Source organism: Vipera berus (assembly GCF_964194415.1).
Source record: "Vipera berus genome assembly, chromosome: 3".
NCBI classification, from domain to species: Eukaryota; Metazoa; Chordata; class Lepidosauria; order Squamata; family Viperidae; genus Vipera; species Vipera berus.
The window spans coordinates 185,718,044-185,739,808 of NC_138204.1; positions in this window are offsets into that span (position 1 = coordinate 185,718,044).

Consider the following 21,765-nt stretch of genomic DNA (forward strand, 5'->3'; position numbering starts at 1 on the left):
GGGCTGCTATTGAAATCATAAAGAAAAAAATTTGGCTTGCAAACAAAAATAAGACAAACATCCAAAGAATTATCACTTTCTGTGAGTTATTTTGTTATACAGTATGTGCTAATTACAGGGTATGAGAGGGACTCAAGTATCTCTTAATATATCTTCTCATTCACTGCCAAGGTGTGAAGACAGAAAGGATCACAAGTAATTCCTTTTATGACTGAAAGACTATGACTAATCAGAGTAGCCAACTTTTAATATCTGGAGCTGGATGATCCTATTTGCACCACTTTGAAGGACAAATACATTATTATCAATGAAGTTAATGAAAGGCAAGATGGGATCTCAAGAAGATGTATTTATTTATCTCAGACACAATATAATCTCATCAGAGAAAGAACTGATTTTAGGAAAGAAACTCATTGGGATATGACTTGAATAGATAGACAATCTGTTAGAAATAACATAGTTATTCAAATAGGACAAAATCAGGGCTTAGTTCATAATCATTAAGTGAGGTTATATGTTAGATGTATGGACAGTAGAATACACAATGGCTTCCAAACAAAGGTCAGTTTTATGCTGTTTAAAAATTAAAAATAATAAAAATAAGGAGATTTGTCTTTCAAGCCACACATACATTGCAAAGTACAAAGTGCCATGAACTGGTATATACTTTTTAGACAGCAGTTTCATATCTTAGTCAAATAATTAAACAGTCTGCCAAATGTGCTCCTAACTGTAGTAATTAATACTTGAAAATCTGTTCTTCTTCTATGTAACTGGAGATCAGAAGTTAAATAAGCACATTTTATGTTGTAAGTATCTGCAGAATAAGATGCACTCTGTAATGATAAAAAATTAATACTCAAAAAGAAGTCTATTTTGAAAAGCCCTTGGGCTCCAAAAACTGGTCCCAAGCTAGCTTCCTGTAGTTGCCAAGAGGACATCACTATCATGCCATCTAAATTTGTGAAGCTGCTTCTCAAACAGGTGTTTGTAACAGCTTCTATCAGTTACAAATGATGCAGTTGGTCTTTTCAGCTGTTTACCTATTAGAATATCCCTCCATGCACTCTGATTTCTGCCCTCTGTATCCACTAAACTTAGCTTTATGTATGAAATTGCTGCTCTTCAAAGAAATATACTGATGTGGTCCTGTTCAATGTGTAGATGTGTGCAAGTTGAGATCTTCCACTCTGAAAGCTCACCCTACTGATCTCTTGTCATCCCCTACTTTTGGCTTCTAGGCCTTTCTTTTGTTTGCTTCCTTCCATGCTCTTTCAATTTGCACTCATTTTTTAAACCAGTGGAACTTTTTAATTTCAATACCTAATTTAAACTCTTCTCTTGCCTTTTAATTTTCAATCCGTGAGCTTTGAAATAAATACTGTAGGATTGGTACCCCATTCTTTCAAGTAGCAATTGCTTGGCTTTATTTTTAAAGACAGAATAATCATCTGAACACTAAAGTTTGTGGCCCAGGAAAGAGATGATATCTCTCTGTTGTCAACAATGCATGAATTCCACAGGCTACAATCTTTGTAACAGCAAGAGGTATCTTTGAATTTTTATCTGTCCAAAGAAGAAGCACATGTATCTGACATGGAAATGGACTAAGAAGAGATGTTGGTAACTCACTGCAAGCACCTTGGTAAAAAATTACAGTAAATCAAGATATCCCATGATTCAATGCTCCCATGTTGACAAAGACAAATCCTTGTCTATTATGGGATTTTTGCAGTATTTACCCTCTAATATTGCTGATGGTAAGATATTTAACTTCATTACTGTAAAGGTGCTCCCAAATGTATTTGCTGTGCCCAAATTGTACTGCCATCTTGATTTACAGGAGTCCTTGACTTACAAAAATTGCTTAACAACTGTTAAAAGTTATAATGGACTTTTAAAAAGCTACTTACAACTTGACCTCAGAGTTACAAATGGTGCACACAACCCTATGGTCATGCAGGCAACCAGCTTGCATTTATGACCAATTGCAGCATCTTTTATTCATATCACCACAACCTGTGACATATTTTTACTGGTTTCCAGCAAAAACATAAATTCAGAAGAATAGATTCACTGAACAACCAAACGATTTTCTTAACAGCCCTGGTGACTTGCTTTACATCATAAAAATGGTCATAAAATCAAGTCTGGTCACATGGTACATCAACTTAATGACCACAACAACGTATGACCAAAATTCCAGGCTGTATTGTAGTTGTAAGTTAAGGAATACCTGTATTCTGTTTGCAACTCTTAAAAGCTATCAATGTTGTCCCCAGTCTATCAGCATCTCCTTTGAAAAATCCAATTTAGATAATTTGTCATTTATTCTGATTTCCCAAAGGAATTATATTTAACTGATATGATAAGATGTACCTGATTGTGGAGGTGAAAGTGGGCTTTTATAACTTACACATAGCCAAAGTCTTATTTTGATTTTACAACTCTGCTTTCAAACATAAAGCAGCATTAACACAGTTTACTATTTGAAAATTTGGTATCGGGTGCATTGATTGCCATTGGTTGTTATGATCATTTCTTGAGTATCCTCCCAAGACAGAAGAGACAACCAAGAAACAAATCTTGACTTTGCAGCAATGGACTCCACACTTCTTGCCTGGATGTCAGCAGATGCTAATTTCCCAGGAGCCTCCTCCACTGAGTACTAAAGACAACCACGTTATATGGTTTGAAAGTCAAAACATGGTAAAATATAAGAGTGCTTAGCTATGCAAAACTATTTGGAGATAACCTGATGAAGAAAACCAGGCCCAATCAATAGTACTTAGCTAAGGTCATTTAGGAAACAACTTGCACATGACAAAGAGCTTTGGGATAATGCCAATCTGCCTCTAGAATTCCTACTAACTGGCATTTGACTTTGATTTGTCTCCTAACTTCTTAATGAGTTTTCTTATTTAGATGTTATTTCCCAGTGAGTTACCTTTTTGGTCCTAAATTGGACTGGATTTGTGGTCAAAAGGTTAGTTTAATGGATTATAATGGTAGTAATCCAATGAAAGTTCTGCTGTTTGAAAGAATAACAGAGTTGGAAGGGACCTGGGAGGTCTTCTAGTCCAACCCCCTCCTCCAGTAAGACATCCTATATCACTTCAAAAGAAAACCCATGCTCGAGAACTAAGCTCTTTGTGAACTAATGTGTCTCTTTCCTGTTCAAGAACATCCCCCTACAGATGAAATTTATGCATAGATGATTCACAAATATGCTAAAATATACAGAGAGCAAGGATTAGTCTAGTATGCATTATCCCATTTCTTCTTTAAATGTTTAATTGTAGCATATGAAGAATTCAAAACTACTTATTGCAATCTCATAGAAAGAGAACTTTTTTTAAAAAAAAAAGTTAAATGCTTCCCTGTACACAATGTACAGGGGGGAAATGCCATATTTGGTGGTGAGATAGAGCCATGACAAGGAACAGAAAGCCTTTGGATTTAGGAAATACTCAATGCTGCATTCCCTGCTGATTATACATGCTCCCTTCTGGGACTTTTTTTGTCAAATTAAGAACAAAATCAGTTTTGGATGGTAACAGGAAAATGACATAATAAATTGGATTCCCCATCCACTCCGCCCCTAAATTTTGGCAATTTCCATTTGATGCATCTTAAGTTAGATGGGTTGGTTAGACCACTATTTATTTATTTATTTATTTATTTATTTATTTATTTATTTATTTATTTATTTATTTATTTATTTATTTATTTATTTATTTATTTATTTATTTATATTTTTATACCACCCTATTCCCGAAGGACTCAGGGCGGTTTACAGGGCAGCATAAAATACAATATAAAGATAATACAAAATTAAAATTAATTAAATTAATTAAGCCCAACAATTAAAACAAAATATAAAAAGCTAAAACCCCTTCAGTCCAGGCCTGATAGATCGAACAACCAGGTTTTCAGGTCCCGGCGAAATGAACGCAGATCGGGGGCTAAATCCAACATCTAGCTTATATGCAGGAACACAAATCAAATCATCCATGCCACGTGGCCAATTATTTTCCTTTGAACATGTCTGGCAAAGGGAACCCACTGTATTCTGCATAATTGCTTCCATTGTAGAGTCCACTTAAAGTTAGAATATTTTTCCTAATGTTCGGCTGGAATATGAACTCCTGTAATATTGGATACAAGACTTGAACTGCCTGAAGTATGCATGACTAATTATAGAATAAGCTGAAGACTTATACATCTGGAACAAAAGCAGGAAAGACTGTGGATTTAGCAGTGCAAGAACTAACAACTCCTGCCTGTCTCTCTCTCCAGCTATCTGCTTCCTAAATAACTAAGTTACCGAAAGGCCAGTGGCTGGGGAGGGGATTTATCAGTGACTTTGTTGTTGTTGTTGTTGTTGTTGCTAGCTCCGAAGCCATGTCTGACCCATCACGACCCCATGGACAACATTCCTCCAGGCCTTCCTATCCTCTACTATCTTCTGGAGTCCATTTAAGCTCACGCCTACTGCTTCAGTGACTCCATCCAGCCACCTCATTCTCTGTCATCCCTTCTTCTTCTATTCTATTCAATCTTTCCCAGCATTAGGCTCTTCTCCAGTGAATCCTTCCTTCTCATTAGGTGGCCAAAGTATTTGAGTTTCAACTTCAGGATCTGGCCTTCTAAAGAGCAGTTAGGGTTGATCTCCTCTAGGACTGACCGGTTTGGTTGCTTTGCAGTCCAAGGGACTCGCAGGAGTCTTCTCCAGCACCGTTATCAGTGACTAGAAATGCTGAATCCCCACATATACTGGTCACTAGAATCAGAGCTATCTCATATTTAGAACTTGATTTTCACCCTTGTGGAAAAGACTATCTGCCATTGAAAGAGAACATCCCTTTTGTGATCATACTTCCAAGCTATACAAATTTTACTGTAATAAGATTCAGCCACTTGCACTGTAATTTTTTTTAAAAAAAATGCATTCACTGCCCTGTTGCCAATCATACATGTTTAGTAAATGAAAGTAGAAAGTAGAAAAATCACCTAACAGAATTCTAGTGCTTCCTTTTACCTTAATGAATAAACATTTGTAAATCAATGCAAGCTTGTGTGGGTGGAGCTCATTTTCTAGACATGTGATTCTTGATGAAAAACATCTGATTTATGATGGCACATGTGTGAGAATGCTTTTAGAAAGCTCCCATTTTTGTGTGGAAACTAAATATAGGCAATGCGAAAACACTTTTGGTATATACAATTTGGATGCAGAGTTAACATCTGGAATAGATTCTCTTTTTGTAAACTACACATGCCTTCCCTTATACCACATTCCCCAAACAGCAGGCAGTAGAGATGCTTTTGCCTAGTTTATTCCCATTTTAGAAAGAATTTTGCATGCTGTATACTAATAATGTATTTGCTGGGCATGATGTAACTAGTATCTCCCTAGAAAATCTGAAATCTCTTATAAAGAATCAGGAAGTTAATTTTAACCTTTCCTTGGATCAAACTATAGGGAGGCAGATTTTAGGCTGATGTGACCTAATCTTTTTTTCCCCACTAGCATGATGGCAATATTGAGGGATATACAGTAGAAGAAAAGAAAGACTAGTCGTCAATATTTTAGGAATTACAAAATGGAGAAAGGCACTTGCAAGGAAGAAAAATACTGTAAGTGTTTCAGATGTTTGATATATTTAGCCTGGAAACAAGAAGACCATGAGATTGTCTTCACATTTCTTTTCTTTTTTTATAATATTTTATTAATTTTCCAATTTTACATTTAAGTATTTAAAAAGCAACATGGTGGCTGGGTTAATCAATAGTTCGATAACAAACTCTTTAGTACAAATCTCAAGTTGCATACATCAAATGTTTCCTCTCTTTTTCCCTTAACATTTACTGTCTCATATTTAAGCTAATGCAATTCTTATTATATCAACTCAGTAAAAACATCATTATTACATTTATCAATAAATTTTTAGCTTATACATATCTTAATTATTTTTTATATTCAATCTTCATAAACAATCCATATTAATGGATTGTTATTAATTTTCCCCAATTTTTAGTTTCCCATCAATATTCCAATTTAACCTTTGATATTTATAATTTTCAAATTTTAGGTAACCAAGATTTCCCTTATCTCAATTCATAGAATCTAATATCCAAAAAACACATTTTATCTATTTTTTTTTAATTCCATTTATATCCCGCCCTTCTCCGAAGACTCAGGGTGGCTTACAAGCTTAGCAGTAGCCTTCATTCTATGTATATGCCTGCTTATTAGGGCTTTCGCCCCCCCCCCAAGCGGCATTATTACAAAGTCCGCTTAATTGCCCCCAACAATCTGGGTCCTCATTTTACCTACCTCGGAAGGATGGAAGGCTGAGTCAACCTTGAGCCTGGTGGGATGCGAACCTGCACTAATTGAAGGCAGCTGGTGTTACTTAAGGAGGCATTAGCCCACTGCTTTGTAGGTCATTACCAGCACCTTGAATCTCACACGGAAGACAACTGGAAGCCAATGCAGCTCGCGGAGCAGGGGTGTAACATGGGAGTATCGGGAAACTCCCAACACAACTTTCGCGGCTGCATTCTGTACCAGTTGGAGCCTCCGAGTGGTCCTCAAGGGCAGCCCCATGTAGAGAGCGTTGCAGTAGTCCAAACGAGAGGTCACGAGTGCATGAGTGACCATACGCAAGGCATCACGGTCTAGATAGGGCCGCAAAACCATTGTATATATTATCTGGGTTAATCAATAAATCAAACATATAATAATTATTTTTTTCTTTTAGGTCTAATTTTTAAATATTAAACAGATAAAATCCTTATTGTCAACTAATTTCCAAATATTTTAAATCTAATGACCAGAATTCCCCTTATCTCAACTTCTCCCTTTAACCCTCTAAATAATAATATGAAATCCCTTATAATAAATCAAAACCCCAATTTTCTTTAGCCTTATTCTGGCTTTCTTCCTTTGCCAGCTAGGCTTCCATATTAGTGCTTTTAGATCATCAAATAGATCTCCCACTATTATTATTATATATGTTATTTGAAATAAAGAAGACCATTTAATTGCCATTTTTTTGGAAGGACTAGCCCATTTGTATTCATAAAGTTGTCTCCTTATTATTCCAATTCCCCAATGATTGCCCTGATGTGTTTATCTTCCATTCAATCTGTTCTTCTTCTTTCTCAAATTTCTTCTGATTTATATAGAAAGTCTTTTCCATTTTCAGTGTTGTCACTCCCTTTTCTGGATTTTCCATTAACTGTATTTGTTGGTCAGTTGTGTCCTGTGTTTTAATATTTGATTGTTCCACTTCTTCTGTTATTTTTTTTTATTGAAAAGTTTTTTCAATACATTTTATCTTTAACAACCCCTCCCCCCACCCCCTACCCAACCCTTCCTAGCCCTCCCCCCTCCCCTTCACCCCTCCCCCTCCCCGACTTCCCAGAGCTAAATACAAGGTATAAAAATAAAAGCAATCATAAACAACAATAAACTATTAAGTCTATCGCACTCTAGCTCATATAAAATGAGTACAAGCAATACTATTATCACATCAAAACTTATGCAAATGCTAAATGAAACTTTTTGGTCCCATATTTGTTCTGGATGTAATCAATCCACTTTTTCCACTCCATAATATAACGTTGTTGCGAATGGTCTTTCAAATAAGTCGATATCTTTGCCATTTCCGCCAGGTCAGAAACTTTTAAAGTCCATTCTTCTATAGTCGGCAGTTCCTCCTTCTTCCAATATTGACCTACTAAAAGTCTTGCTGCCATAATTAAATTCAACATCAACTTAGTGTCCACAACAGTAGTATCCGTAATTATGCCCAATAAAAACAATTGCGGACAAAACTTTATCCTTTGCTTAAATATCTTCTGCATATTTCACCAGATTTTAATCCAAAAAGCTTTAACCTTTTTACAGGTCCACCAGATATGGAAATACATTGCATCTTCGCCTCCAACATTTAGGTTGATAGTTCGGATACATACTTGCAAGCTTTTTAGGATCTAAATGCCACCTATAAAACATTTTATAAAAGTTCTCTCTTAAATTTTGAGCTTGCGTAAATTTTACGTTCCTCACCCAGATCTTTTCCCAAGTGTCCATTGTGATAACTTCTTGAATATTCTGAGCCCACTTTATCATACAATTTTTAACAAGTTCTGTTTCTGAGTCAATTTCTATCAATGCAAGATATATCCGTTTGATATGTGCTGGACCCTGATTTCTAATTTGCTTCACCAGATTTTCATCAGTCATTAAAAAACCAATTTTCTGATCTTCTTTCCACCTGGCCCGTAATTGCCCATATTGAAACCAGGTTTGAACAATCTTCTCTTCTCGTAGAAGATTATACAGCTTCAAACACCATACGTTCCTCTCCAAACTTAAGATTTCCTTATATGTAGTCACATCATGTTTGAACCCAACATTTATGTTTTCTATTGCGTGTTTCGGTATTGCCCATAAAGGTATCTTGTAATTTAACTTATGTCTATACTTTTTCCAAACTCGCAACAAAGCATGTCTTAAAATATGCACCTTAAATACATTATCTACCTTGTTATCATACAGTAAATATGCATGCCAGCCAAATAACAAGTCATGGCCTTCAAGATTTAATAATCTCCCTTGTGTTAGATTAATCCAATCACTTATCGCTGACAACGCAGCAGCTTCATAGTATAGTTTAAAGTTGGGCATTTTAAGACCACCTCTTTCAATCTTCTGTTATCTTTTATGTTGTTAGTTCTTTGGTTGTAGTCAAAGTTTGGGTTTATGTATCTAAGCTAGCATCTTGATCTTTTATGTTAGGTCTTGTTTTATCACAAGCTGAAAGAATGGTTTCATGTATTGCTTTCAACATGGAAAGGATCATTTCCTGGTCTTCATCCATCTCTTTCATGTTTTTATAAATAGTCTTTATAGTAGAAGTCATTCGTCAAGCAAGATTTTATAGTCCAAGGTATTTCATCATCTCATATAGTAACCAATATTCCTCATATAAAGAAATAGGAAAACAATTTCCCACATATAACTCTGAAAGTCAGTAAAGATTTACATTCACAGTTCAAGTAGGCCAGTTATGCCACTCAGCTGTTCTTTTACAGCTGAGTTTTTCACAGGTGGTGCCAAGGTCAAAAGAGCCTTATCTAAGGTCTGGGCTTCTCTGTTAGGAAATAACAAGTTGTAATACCAAACCTCACCACAAGATGTCACCAATGCCATTTAAGGTTTTTTAAGTCCAAAATTTTTATAACCCTTTTTCCAATTTTATTTCTTTTTTGTAGATAAAAGCAAAAGTCTCCAATAAAAATAAGAAAATTTTTGGTCCCCAAGTTTCAGGAACATATAAATCCAATTAGAATAAAGAATCTTTTAGTGCTTTAATTCCCCTGGGTACTCAGTAGCCACTATTCTTAGAGGGTGGGATAGAAATTCCCTTCCCTTTCTCCTCACAGGGGGATAGGTACTTCAGGCAGATTTTACAGGAAAAGAAAGTACTTAGTATAAAGAGAAGATCAGATCTCACCCAGTTTCATCCGTGTTGCTTTCGAAGTGTTTGGTGGTAAGTTTGACTTCGGCTGTCTGCAGTCCAGTGATGGGCCATATTACTATGGCTGGTCTTTCCTCCACTGGTTTGGATGGCTGCCACCCTACAACTTTGGACCCTTTTCAGGTCCCCCAGTGGAGTGAAACCAAATGAGGAAGATGGAGCTCACTTTCCAGTGTCTGCGGTGGCCACAATGGCAAACCAGAAGCTGTCCTCACATTTCTGAAGGAGCAGAATCTTTAGAAGCATTTCAGAAGACAGGACAAGAAACAGTGGATTTCAAATACAAAGTAACAGATTTTGGTTTGACATCATGAAAAATAAATCGCAATGGTAAGAGTTATTCAGTATGGTAAAACTGCTTCAGGTGATAGTTGATGGAGACGCTGGATGGCCACCTGTCAGAAATACTATAGTACCTGTACTGAGCAGGTTGAATGTGAGGGCTTCCAAGTCCTGTCCAACTCTTAGATTTCTATGGTTCTACTGGAAGAATGTTTGAAAGAGCTTTGAGATACTACTGGAGGCAAAGACGATGACCGTTTATCAATGCAGTGACAAGCAGCTTAACCTGATTCAATTATATCTAACTATCTCAATGAGATCTACCTCTTGATTATACAATTATGACTGAAGAAACTGAGCACAAACCTCAATTTAAGATTTCTATGATTAGCCCATAAATGTATTTCCTGAATTTGAACTTTACTTAGGATACATTTATTATGTCATATATTCAGGGCTTTTTTTCTCATAGAACGCTCAGAACGGAGTTCCGGCACCTTTTTTGGATGGAACCTTGTAGGGTAGGCAAGGTGGTTTGTATGACATGTGTGAGTTCCGGCACCTTTTTCTTTTACAAAAAAAGCACTGCATATATTATTTATTATTTATTATATACAAGCTTTTGTTCTGTCTCATCTAAAAGTTTTCCTAATTATATCATCTTAATTTAGAAGGACAAAGGAATATTTTATTCTTATTGTTAGTGCACTCTAATGGCAGAAAGTGAAGAGGAACTAAAGAGCCTCTTGTTGCGAGTGAAGAAGGAGACTGCAAAAGTTGGGTTGAAACTAAACATTAAGAAAACCAAGATTATGGCATCTGGCCCTCTCAATTCCTGGCAAATAGATGGGGAAGAAATGGAGGTAGTGACAGATTTTATTTTCCTGGGCTCCAAGATCACCGCAGATGGGGACTGCAGCCAAGAAATTAAAAGACGCTTGCTCCTGGGGAGGAAAGCCATGGCAAATCTAGACAGCACACTAAAAAGCAGAGACATCACCCTGCCAACAAAAGTGTGTATAGTCAAGGCTATGGTCTTCCCAGTTGCAATGTATGGCAGTGAAAGCTGGACCATAAGAAAGGCTGGGTGCCAAACAATTGAAGCCTTTGAACTATGGTGCTGGAGAAGACTCCTGTGAGTCCCTTGGACTGCAAGGCGATCAAACCGGTCAGTCCTAGAGGAGATCAACCCTGACTGCTCTTTAGAAGGCCAGATCCTGAAGTGGAAACTCAAATACTTTGGCCACCTAATGAGAAGGAAGGACTCACTGGAGAAGAGCCTAATGCTGGGAAAGGTTGAGGGCAATAGAAGAAGGGGATGACAAAGAATGAGGTGGATGGATGGAGTCACTGAAGCAGTAGGCGTGAGCCTAAATGGACTCCAGAAGGTGGTAGAGGACAGGAAGGCCTGGAGGAATGTTGTCCATGGGGTCGCGATGGGTCGAACACGACCTCGCAACTAACAACAACAACATTAGTGCAGTAAATCTATGGAAACTAACATAATTGCCAATAAAATTAACTTAGAGAATTCTCAATAGTTTTCAAATATAAATTGCATCTATCCTTGAACTGTGTAAATAAAGTTGGATTCTCTTATCTAAAATAGCCTTTGGAACAGAATTATAGTAGCCATAATTAGCTTTACAAAAATGTTCCATATTCTCCATAAATGTACAATATACAAAGTAAAAGAATTACCTGCTAAGGGTGTGATTTGATGACAGCAGCATCTGCTTCGAAGCTAAGCAATGTCAATTGTGGTTGGACAGGAGTTCAAGATAGCTTGAAATTAGACTAGGAAATCAGAACACATTGTGGAAAAATATTATTGCCAAGAAAACTGCATGGTTGAGTTCAGATTCTTAGCAGGAATAAAACCTAATTTGAGGAAGTATTTACCTTTCTTATCTCAAAATAAAATTTGCCTATAATCATAACTGAGAAAGGAAAGCAAGTTGTAAAAACTAAAGAGCAAAATGAAAGAAGGGAAAAAAATCTTAAATGCCAACAAACAGAAACTTTAACTAGGATCTATTACTAAAAATATCTATTTGTGACATATTTTTTCAAAGTCAAAGGTAGAGTGGTTTAAACCTATTGCTGTGAAATCATTAGCTATAAATATCACTTATGCTGTTATGTCTACCTTTGCAAACATGAAGGCTATTAAAACACATTTGCAAAGAGGAGGCTAAAAGAGAATGAACCATGAAAAGAAGACTACAAAACATTTCATTATTTCCTATTGCAAATATTGCAGCCTGGGTCAGTTTTTGAATTAGGATTTGATCCTCTGCCTAAGAAAAATAGGCTGGAGAAAGTTTTGAAAATGTTTATTACAAAGAACAAAACAAGAAAGTAAAAGCCAGGAGCAAGCTTTGTGAAACATGAGTAATTTGTAAGAAATGCAATAAATGTCTTTCTTCAAGAGGTATAATCTGGCTGACCACCAGCGGCCACAAAATTAAGATATATTGTTGAATAACTTCTAGAACTTCTTGAACTCAAACACATGCCTCTGAAACTACCCTTTCCTGAAACAATCCGACTGAAAGCACAACAAAGGATTTAAGGCTAGGGATGGGCTACAGTCTCCAGCAAAACTCATAAAATTTCCATGTGGTAATATGGAAATTAGGAATTTTTGGAAATTCTAGGGGGAATCAAATGTCAGGAAAGCAACTAAGTGGATAGTTCTGCACCTGTATTCAGGGTGTCTACGCATAAATAACCATTTAGAAATTTAGACTTTTACACTGGCTTTATGGTCTAGGGACCCAAAAGTATCAGGTAACCTGAATATACTTAACATATCAGCTACTTCACTGTGGCATGCTCACACATGTGTATGCATTGGAAGCATTATGCAGATCTATGGTGAATACATACATGCATAATTTAAAAAATAAATCCATTGTCCCTAATGTAGGTCATCAGGAAAACCTACCAAATAGACACAGGCCTATGTCTCCTTGGCTGTGAGGTGTAATAGAGATAGTACATCAACAATATAGATGTCAGAAATACAGAAGATATGGGACAGACATCAGCAGCACTATAGAGTGCAGAACAGCAATATTGTGTCTCTGTGCTGAAAATAGTTCTGGAAGCCTCTTAGAGAATGAGGATGAGCATTGCCATGCTTATATGCCACCTATTAAACCTCCTAGACATTACACAAGATTGCATCTATTCAGAGATCAACTCATTGGTCCAAGAATTTCCCTCACAAGAATTAACCTTCTTAACAACCTGTAACTTAGCAAGATAAACAGAATAATGAGAGCCATAAGGTAGCTTACTTAATTTTTGCTTTCTGAATTGTGTAAAAAAAAATATGCAGGTTAGCAAGCACTTGACATTTCATACTGAATGGTAAACTGCAGGGTGGATAGGACAGGTCTCCCCCAAATTGTGGCCTAATAATAGGTTATTTATTGTTATGAATAAATTAAAACATTTAATAAATTATTATAAGGTTGACGCAGCCTTCCATCCTTCCGAGGTAGGTAAAATGAGGACTCACATTGTTGTGGGCAATAAGCTGACTGTAATAATGCCACTGGGGGGGGGGCGAAAGCCCTAATAAGCAGGCATATACATAGAATGAAGGCTGTTGCTAAGCACATTGATTTGTGCTTTAGATTGTAAGCTGCTCTGAGTCTTCGGAGAAGGACGGGATATAAATGGGATATATATATATATATATATATATATATATATATATATATATATATATATATATATATATATATATATATATGTATGTATGTATGTATGTATGTGTATATATATATATATATATATATATATATATATATATATATATATATATATATATATATATATATATATATATATATATATATATATATATATATGAGTCAGCCTTATCTCAAAGGCCATCGAACAGGCTGTAGTCACACCAGACAGTTCATATATTTGTGTAAATTACTAACAAAGAATTAAGGGAAACTAAGATGCATTTCTGACTCTTTAGTCTTCATCAGTCAGTCATACCCTTCTGAGATTCAAAAACAGGAAATAAAGATTTGCCCCATGTTTGGGGCCTAGCAAGGTAATCTAAATAGTGAACATTTGACTCATATCTCCCCTTGCATAAAACTAACAGAGAGCGAGAGAGAACCTGTGGCTCAAGAGGTAAAAATACTGCCTAATATGCAATCAGCCCAGGTTCGAATCTCAGAAGGGTATGACTGACTGATGAAGACTAAAGAGTCAGAAATGCATCTTAGTCTCCCTTAATTCTTTGTTAGTAATTTACACACACACACACACACACACACACACACACACACATATATATATATATGTGTGTGTGTGTGTCAAATGCTTGTTAACTATTTTTAGATTACCTTGCTAGGCCCCAAACATGGGACAAATCTTTATTTCCTGTGTCAGCCTAACCTGAAGGCCATCGACAGGCAGTAGTCACACCGGTGACAGCTCATATTTGTGTAAATTTTAAATTGCTAACAAAGAATTAAGGGAGACTGATATGCATTTCAAACTTATTAGTTTTCATCAGTCAGCCATACCCTTCTGAGATTCGAACCTGGGCTGATTGCACATTAGGCAGTTGTTTTCACCTCTAAGCCACAGGATCTCTCTCGCTTTGTTAGCTGAGAAGCAAGGGGAGATATATGTCAAATGCTTGTTAACTATTTTTAGATTACCTTGCTAGGCCCCAAACATGGGACAAATCTTTATTTCCTGTGTCAGCCTAACCTGAAGGCCATCGACAGGCAGTAGTCACACCGGTGACAGCTCATATTTGACCATCAGGTTTTCTGTCCTTAAAAAGAATACATGAAAGCACTCATTTTATGATTTGAAAAACAAAGTCTCTCCCCACAACTCCCGCCCAAAACATATATCAAGAGAGACTTCAAGGGAGAGTCGATTGGAAAAAAATACTTTCCTATATTACTAAGAGTGAAAATACAAAACCACATAATATAAGTTGTTCAATAACTATTGTACGTTTAGGTGGGCATGTAATCTCTCAATATCAGTGGTTGTACATGGGTTATTGATTAGATAAAAAGTGATTTTGTCAGAGCCTTTCAAACTTGGAATGCATATTACTCACTTCTTCAAGAGGAAGTGACATGCTGAAAAATGAAATGTGCACATTTTCCCTTTAATACTACTTTAATAAGCACCCATAATTTCACTTTGATAATCATGTCTTCATATATTCTGACCCAATTCAACTATCTATGAGGTTTGAAAGCAAATTGAATATATTAAAAGGACCTGTTTTCACCTATTGATATATCTTTATATGTCACAAATGTGTATTGTACTTATAAATTTCATGACCAGGAGATTGTAAATCTAAATGAATTTTTAAAATTTGCTCATATCACATATAAACATCTTACTACATAGTTATGTATTAATATAGTTTAGCACTGAGAATCCTATATTTAGAAGAGATAGTTGGTGATAGACGTATGCTGCTTAAGTAGGACTTGTGATTGGTGTATGATACTTTATTGTAGAAGATTTAACATATGTTGTGTTGGAGGCAGCAAAATTTGTTGTATAGCATCCTATTCCCAATTTATTTCCTCTATGACACCTTGTAAAAGCTCTATTTTATCATGAATATCAGAAAATCCATAACAGAAACAATAGTAGTTGCAAACATGAACTTCAAAGTAATGACAAAATATTTTCTTGCACAATGTGATCAATGTAATGTGCATTTCAAAATTTAATAAATGCTTCCATTCCTTGACAGAAATCATTTGTGAATTCTATCTTTATCTCCAATTGACATAATAGGTTATTTTATACATTTCTTTATATGCATGCTTACATTGTATTTAACCATCCTGAAATTCCATGTGTTGTCCTACATTTTTTCTAGCATCAGTATAATGCTTATCAAATTGTATTGTTCTAAAGAGTTAAATAACCTATAATTACTAAATGTCTCACTAAATATCTATCTTTAGTTTAATAATTGCCATTGAACCAAAGCTTGGAACAAGTGATCCCTCTAAGCATTACTGTGTGAGAGAATGAAAGACTTGTATGTTCCTTTGCCTTTAGACCTTCCTATGCTGACTGAGAAAATCTCTACATATAGGATGAACATAATTGGATGAACAGTTACAATTTTGTTTCTACCAGGATTCATGTTCCAAGGAGAATTATAGCTGCATTCATTTTCATAATTTTTAATGTCTAAAAGTTTTGACCTTTCTGATTCTAAACTGAACCTTGGATCCTAATCAAGCATTTGTGATTAGCAGACCCATCCCATCCTAATTTATGGTTTGATTCACAGATTGTTTTTTTTTCTTTTTTGTATTGTTTCTGAGTCACCATATGCTTAACTATAATGTGATGAAATGCCAAATTTGACTGGATCACACAACATGCTAATCTAAACCACATTTATGTTTAGCACAATATGTGATTTAGTCACAGTGTGACTCTCCAATATGCTCCTACTTCAAATGCCAGTTAATCTTTAATGCTGTTACAACTGGACACAATGTCAGTTTGATTAAACATAGGGAAATACTTCTAATGCTGCTTCACTTGTGCCACGAGCAAACAGACTTTACAGCAGGAATGGGAACAGAATCAGTTCTGCTGTCTAGACAAACTTCATAATCCTAACTCTTTGAAATAAGGGAATGAGTGGTTGATAAATAGAACATTCATACATGTAAGAATATGAGCCTGAGGGACAAAGATAATTAACTCTTGAGTAAAAAGCTTTACCTTCAAGTTGAAGAACTACATGGACCGCAGACCAGATGACATGAAAATGTGACACTGACATGAAAAAGAAGTTGATGGAAATCTGATTTTCCTTCTAGTAGGAAAGCAACCCAGGCAATCTAACATTTTGTAAGTAGACATGCAGTGCCAGGCTCCTCTTGTCCACAGTTCATGTAGTATGTCAGGGTAAGCTGAGTTAGACACAGCTAGCGTTGGTCTTCAGAAATTCTCAAATTTGTGAGTAAAGTAATCAAAGTGAATAATTTTGTTGACTTTCTCTAGAATTCTGGGAGTTGAAGTCCACACATCTTAAGATGGCCAAGGTTGAGAAACACTGCTGCAGAGCAAGGAGAAAATACCTAAAATTTATCAAGGGCATTACTCCTCCTTGGTTAATAATACTATCATCATCTTTTTAAAAAATGACCAATGAGTGAAGTTCACTGCTGATGTTTTCTCTTGGGATTTAATTGAACAATGGGAAGTCAGCTCACAGACTGCAGATTGCTGAAAAAAATGCTTACTTAATGAAAGACAGGACACACTTATAATTTCTCTAAAATAAATAAGTGAAAGAACATCCCATCTGACAAACAAGAATTTCTCTGAAAATATCTTCCCAACTGACAGAATTTCTAAAGCAAATTCTCTTTTACCAGAGAGAAGGTCCACCTGTCCTTGGCTGCCAGAGCTGGATAGTACTTAGGAAAATATGAAATAGCTTCATCAAGTTTATTGGTAACCTTGAATCATGTCAATTATTTTTCTCCCTTTTCAGCCTTGCAGCACAGCATGTGCTGTGACTATCAAAATGTTCTCTCAGATTTATTCAGAACAAAGAGTGCATGCAATTTATACCTCTAAATTATTGTTTATACCTTTAATACAATATTTGATCAGGTGTGGCAAGTCAGAAATAGAAGGACATTCAAAGTTTTCTCATATATTTCATCAGCTTTTTACAGATAGAACTAATGTATATGGAAAGAAATAATACTCTAGGACTCTAAACAGCAATCCTGAAGCAGTTTTAATTTACTGATTTAGTCAAAGATTTCAGATAAAAAATAGTGGGCAAAACCAAACATTATCTCCATTATACAATAACATTTTACCCTCCCCTTTGCTACCAAATGTGCTGTAGAAGTGTTTCTATTATCTTGACAGGTCTGGAAAAGTTAAGCAGGATTGCCCTGGTTAGTACTTAGATGGGACACTTGGAAATTCTACGGCTGCATGCCAGATCAGGAAATTTAAAAAAAGAAAAAAACATCATAAAGGAAGGCAAATGACAAGCCATTTCAATATGGTAGCCATGGAAACTACACGATTGGTCCAAATCAGGCTAGACATAAAAACAAGGAGAGGAAGCCATTCATTTCCCCAACACACTGAGGGAAGATGGCTACCACTCAGCATGATTTAAAACTTTCCTTGTATAATGTTTAGAAATAAACCCACCTAGTTAAGTAGCTATCCTTCTCAGAAGAAAATGCAAATTGCAAAAGTTTGCAAAGGTTCAGCTTTGGAAGAATAATATTCTGTAACCCTTTCCACTTTTGTCATGGTTACAACTTTCTCTTTGAATTTTTACACAGAAGTATTTTTCTTTTATAATTTCCCCACTGCTATTTAAATGAATGAAATATAACTTTAAGAACAAGTAAATTTCTTCCTTACCCTAGAGATGTGTGTGTGTCTGTCTGTCTGCCTGTCTGTATTCTGAAAGGAAAGATGAAACTTCACCACATATGAATTCTGGCTTCTCTATAGAGTGTCTGAACCAATTTGATTTGCCACTAATAGTGGGCTCAGTCCTGAATTTAAGGGTGAATAAGTCAGACAGAAACCAAATATTGTTTTTAAACTGAGAGACACATTGACTGGGAAAATACAGTACAGAGAATGAATGGTATCTAAAGCGAGATACAATTAGGTAAGAAAATAGTAACTTGTGAAACCAGTCAAAAATGTATTTTTAATTGCTGAAGATCTCTGGTATAATTTATCATGTGGCTTACTGCAATCATGGATTAAATTCTCATTACAACAACATCAACCATCCCAAAACACATATACAAACATGTGTATACATTTATTCCATACATTGTCTTGCTTTCTCCAGAATAAGCATATTCATTTTGATCTAACTCTAAAATTCCCATTATGCTTTGGTAAAACGCAAGATAATATGAATTCAGGGAGGAGTATTCATAAAACCTCTGCAGTTAAGATATCTTCCCGATTGGCCTATTTTAAACTTGTATGTAGGGTTTTTTTTGTTTTGTTTTGTTTTTAAAAAAAACTGCTGGGATTTGCATATACTTTTATATTGCAGCTGGTCAAAAACAAAACTTTTCAAGAACACCCAATCTTAATAAAGTGGTTACTTCAAAAGTTGGGTTTTGTTTATGGAAACACATCATTTAAAAATAAAAAGTGGCTTGAGGTTTTGATCTTCTGTTTCAAAAGAGAGGAGAAGAAAGAAATCCAATAGAGTTAGTAACACTTGCAGCATATCGGCCCACTCACTTAAAGAAATGCAATTTAACAAAATGAGTGTAGTTGGAAAAGAAGGTAATAACAAACTACTTACTTCACATCCACTCAAGACTTGCAAGGGGGACATGGCAATTAACATAATAGTTATGTTAGTTGGGGTATGACGTCTTTGTGTTTGTGAAACCTCTCAATTAAATAAATCTCTTTGAAGTGGGAATTAATTTTAACATTTGCAATGTCAGAATATTTACTTCCAGATACTATTCTTATTTCAAGTGATGCCAAAATTACATTTTCAACTCATGAGTGTTGTCACTAACTTTCTCTGCTGTTTTTATTTACTGTAAGAGAGAGAGACTAAAAATGATTCCATGCCAGAAAATCTGAGATAGGTGGGTGGGCAACAACAGAATCCACATCTAAGTTATCTTCAATAAGAAAAATGTAGATTTAATGAAGACTTCTGTAGCATTTTTTTATACTAGATGTAGAAATATCTATATCCTACTAACAGAATAGCAGAATTGGAAGAGACCTTGAAGGTCTTCTAGTCCAGCCCTCTGCTCAAGGAGAAGACCCTATACTATTCCAGACAAATTCCAATCTCTTCATAGACATTATTGATCTATGAATACCAACAGCATCACCAGTAAGACTACCAGTAAAATGGGAGTTGAAATTCTGAAATATGATGAGGGCCCTAAGTTTTTTTCTTTATTGGGATATTTGTTTAGGAAAAGAGAAGGGCTAATTTTATGGTCTTACTATATGTGCAAATACCCATGCTACTCAGTATCATTGATTTATTAAAATATACCAACAACCAATGTCTACCTTATACCAAAGTGGACATAAGGGTATTCATAGAATGAAAACTAGCAAGGGGGAAAGGAAAGACTGGACTTTTCTTTGGACAACTTCTGTAGGGAGCACAATTGCTCAGTGGTTAAAGTTGCTGAGCTTGACAGCCAGACAGCTGACCAGCCCGAGTTCAAGATCTGAGTGTTGCACAATGGGGTGAGCTCCTGTTCTTCCCCAGCTGTTGCAAACCTAGCAGTTCAAAAGCATGCACATGGAAATAGATAAATAGATACTACTTTGGGGGAAGGTAACAGCATTCCATGCACCTTGGTGTAGAGTCATGCTGGCCACAGGACCATGAAAGTGTCTTCAGACAATGCTAGTTCTCTCAGCTAAGAAATAGAGATGAGCACCACCCCCAAGAGTTAAACATGACTGGACAGGGAAAATCTTTACCTTTACTAATCACACTCCTATTTTTTCCAGGACAGTCCCAAATGTTTACGAAATATCCTGGGCACTCCTCTCACTCCATTAGGAAAATGACTCAACTTCCAGGGATAGATGGACAGCAATAGTAGTGTTTGCTTCTTATTTTACCTATAAGCATACTTGAGGCAAGGCTACAATATCTAGACTACAAAAATCACAACTACCACTTTATGACTGCAAAGCTCTCTTTGCTGACATCTAATGATCATCCAGGTGTTTGCCATTCAAATATGATAGCTATAAGTATCAGAAATGGTGGTATGTTAAGTAATATATATGGATATGGCATTAGGTAATCAGTCTCATTTGATGATGCCTGGGTTGTCTTCTGTTCAAAGGTTTGGGATTATCTTTCAATTGAATGGGAGATGGGAATGGAGAAAATGGTCTATTTTTCTTTATAGCCTGACTATCAACTTGATCTGGAAATCATTTTGCATGCAGCATAAATGCACAATAATAATACAAACGTTTGTTGTTATTGAAATCTGCTTTATTGAATAAAAGCTTTCTAAACATTTACCTCCAGTCTTACTTATCTGACAGTCTCTCTTGATACTTGTTTGCCAGTATTCACGAGGAACTGAATTATGCATTAATACTTATAAATATATAGAAATAATTGTTACCATGTTGGACATCTGGTCAACCTAAAATGGCCTAAAAATTATCAATGAAAATAGAAGAGCTATGTGGGCTGCAGAAAGCTATCACCCACACAAGTTATAGGTAATCCAAGACCAACAATTGCAATTGAGCCCCAAATTTCCCATTGCTAAGTAATGCAATTGTTACAAGAGTTTTCCTCCATTTTATTACCATTTCTGTCACAGTGGTTAGGGAAATCACTGAAGTTGTTAAGTGAATCATAGCAATAGCATTAGCACTTAGACTTGTATACTGCCCTATAGTGCTTTACATCACTCTCTGGATGGCTTACAAGGTCAGCATATTGCCCACAACAATCTGGGTCCCCATTTTAACCAACCTCTGAAGAATGAAAGGCTGAATCAACCTTGAGCCAGTCAGAATCGAACTCCTGGCTGTGGGCAGAGTTAGCCTGCAATAGTGCATTCTAACTACTGTGCCACTAGGACTCATATAGCATGCAGTCATTAAGTGAATCTGGCTTTCCCATTGACTTTGCTTGTCAACAGCCCCCTGGAAATGTTACAAATGGCAATCACATGATCCTGGTACACTGCAACTGTCTTAAATACATGCCAATTGCCAAGTGCACAAATTTTGATCACATGACCTTGGGGATGCTGCAATGGACATAAGTATGAAAACTTATCATAAATCACTTTTTCAGTGCCATTATAAATTCAAATAGTCACTAAACAAATGGTTTAACTCAAGGACT